The sequence below is a fragment of the Apodemus sylvaticus genome, chromosome 2 (assembly GCF_947179515.1).
Source record: "Apodemus sylvaticus chromosome 2, mApoSyl1.1, whole genome shotgun sequence".
NCBI lineage: Eukaryota > Metazoa > Chordata > Mammalia > Rodentia > Muridae > Apodemus > Apodemus sylvaticus.
In genome coordinates, this window is record NC_067473.1 from 53,714,700 (window position 1) to 53,717,739 (window position 3,040).

Below are 3,040 nucleotides of genomic sequence, written 5' to 3' on the forward strand. Positions count from 1 at the left end.
TCCATGACATGTTTTTTTTTTTTTTTTTTTTTTTTTTTGGTTGTTTTTTTCAAGACAGAGTTACTCTGTGTCGCCCTGGCTGTCCTGGAACTCACTCTGTAGACCAGACTGGCCTTGAACTCAGAAATCCGCCTGCCTCTGCCTCCAAGTGCTGGGATTAAAGGCATGCCCACCACTGCCCGGCTGAAATCTTGTTTAATACCATAAGATTTTTCTTTTTCTTTTTCTTTTCTTTTCTTTTCTCTTTTCTTTTCTTTTCTTTCTTTCTTTCTGTCTGTCTTTTTTTTTTTTTTTTTTTTTGGTTTTTTGGTTTTTTGGTTTTTTGGATTTTGGTTTTTTTTTTTTTTTTTTTTTTTTTTTTTTGAGACAGGGTTTCGCTGTATAGCCCTGGCTGTCCTGAAATTCACTCTGTAGACCAGGCTGTCCTTGAACTCAGAAGTCCTCCTGCCTCTGCCTCCCAAGAAGCTGGGATTGCCACCATGCCCAGCTTAATAAAAATAAATCTTGAAAAAACCCTGTGGGGGCTTAAAAAGGGGAGGATAAGGGGTTAGGGGAGTGTGGTTTGGAGGCGTGGGGGAAGGTGTCCAGGCAGGCTCTTGCCTGGGCACCTCTGCCCCTGAGGGACCACACGCACCTGGCAGCGTGTCTCTGGGGAACCTAGAGAAAGGGGTATGGGGGGTGATTGTCCAGTCTCAGGAGGACTCGTTGCTTCCTTGCTGTCCAGGGTTTGTAGAGCCATTTGAGGATAGGTCAGGAGAACAGGTCCAGTAGAAGCTGTCTGTGTCTACAGAAGCTGAAAGGAGATTGGAGCATCTGAAGGTTGCTTCTCTGGAGCTGTCCTGGATATGGCAAGGGCCTGGACTTAACAAGATGTTGGAACACATTAGTACAGGTAGGGAATAAGACTAAGTACGTTTGGGAGAAAGGAAATTTTTTTAGATGTATAATTGAAACCCAGAGGAATCCCACCCTTTGGAAAGGTTAAGTGGGAACTTGGGCAGATGTACTTATCTGGATGGAGCCTATTTGGTCCATGAGCAGTAGATCTGGGTAGGTTTCCTGTAGCTAACAAGTTTATTAAAGAGATAACAGCATGAGTTAACCACATGAACAGTCTTTAAGATGAGCCTTTGTGAATCAGAAGGAATAGAATCGAAGGTTGGATCATATAGTGGAATATTTATTATTAGAGAAATCTATAGGAACGCAGATGTTAGGACAGTGACAGAGCAAGAAGAGGAAATATGAAGCATTTAATGGAAACAGAGTTTAGGTAAGGAGATAACTGTCTAGCTGTCAATGTAGTCAGAAGTCTGAGGAATAAACAATAACTTAGCAGTTATATTATTAAAGAATGACAGATTCCAGTAGCCAGCAGTTCTTTGTGGTCTCCGGTCTCCATGGCGGCTTTGGCTGTCAGTCTGGCTTTCAAGCACAGAAGATGCAGGGCTTTTCTCTGTGGAATGGATACCCATGACATGAGAAATGGCTCACCTTTGTTTACCTAAGTCATTTGACGCAAGGTATCCAGTTTTGTCCACTGCACTCTTTCAGGCAGCATCCTGTGGTGGTGTCCATCTTTCTGAGACCTCCTGGGAGAAGCTGTCAGGCCTTTGGGAATTCTGTCTGTCTTAAATCTAATAACAAACTTCTGACAAGATTGAGTGCAAGATAGGAGAGCAATAGTTAAAGAGAGAATAGGAATGGGAATCTTAAGTAGCTTTGACAGGTTGCATAGGTAGAGGAAAGTATATTGCCTTGGTTAGTAAAGATGCTAGGATCAGAGTAAGAAAGCTGGCATCAATGGATTAAATTGTGGTGACAGAAAATGAGTTTGTCTAGGCAGATTTAGGCTCGTTAACATCAACTTGAGCACACAGGCTATAGGAGCAAACTAGTTAAGGATGTGGGAACACGGAATAGGTGAGGTTCAAATTCTTTATCATTTACCAGACTGTTAATTTTAAAAATATACGGTCGAAGACAAGTAGCGCCCACTGGGTAAGGGAGGGAATGTTGTTGGCTACAAATCCAGCGTCCTGAAAGAGTAGTAACAACAGAAATGTAGCTAAGCTAAAGAGCCCAGGCAGTCGTGAGAGCCTTTAGGAGCTGGGGCGTTCACGCCAGAAGAAGTGCCCCCCCTTGTTCAGGATTTTGTCTACGAATGTAAAAGCCAATGGGAGATTCAGGGTCACTTCCAGATTAGGGTACACCTGAGGGTGGGCCTAGATGTCCTAAGCAGGAATGTGGGCTAGGCATGAGAGGAAACCCTTCGTTCCAGAGGTTGGCCAGACTTCATTTGAAAGCTAAGGGTTATTTACTATTATGGTTAATGTTTATTTAAATTTCTAATCTGGTAGAGGGAAGAACCTGACAGGCAGCACACACACCCATTGTGAAAGCCAGTGTTATTGGCTGTCATGTTGAGCATTTTGAACTGCTTTGCTGTGGGACCCGGTCCCACAATCTTGCTTCTCCTGCCTGTGCGTGGCTTCAAGACCCATCATGGCCTGCTGTATTAACAGCAGCGAACACTGCGGTGGCAGGGAGACCACGCAGTGAAGGGGAGGGAGGACAGGGTGGTAGGGAGAAGCAGTAGAACTGTGAGAGAATCTGGTACTAGAATTGGTGGAGCTTCTCAGCAGCCAGCGTGGAGCTGGGCGTGGGCGTGGGCTGTGGCTAGGCTTTGGCAGGTAATGGTCTGAGAAATCTGTGCTGTAACCAGCGGAGCGGGCCGTATGGTGGTGCGGGATGGGGTGCAGCAACGGGAAAGGAGTGCAGGCTTGCTGCGGCTCTGAGAGTGGTGGGCTCTGAGAGCAGGGGCAGGGAGACCACATGACATCGCTCGGCAGGGATGGAGCGCAGCCGATTCTGAGAGCCTGGAAAGATCGCACCATGCTGCAACAGTTGCAGTCGCCACCAGAACCCGCGCAGGCACTGAGCAGGACTTCCACCATGATGGAAGTCGGAAGTCAGGTAGCCTGTACTGGCTGGGAAGTAGCTTGTTTTGTATCTTAGCAATGGCGTGGGGGGGGGGAGG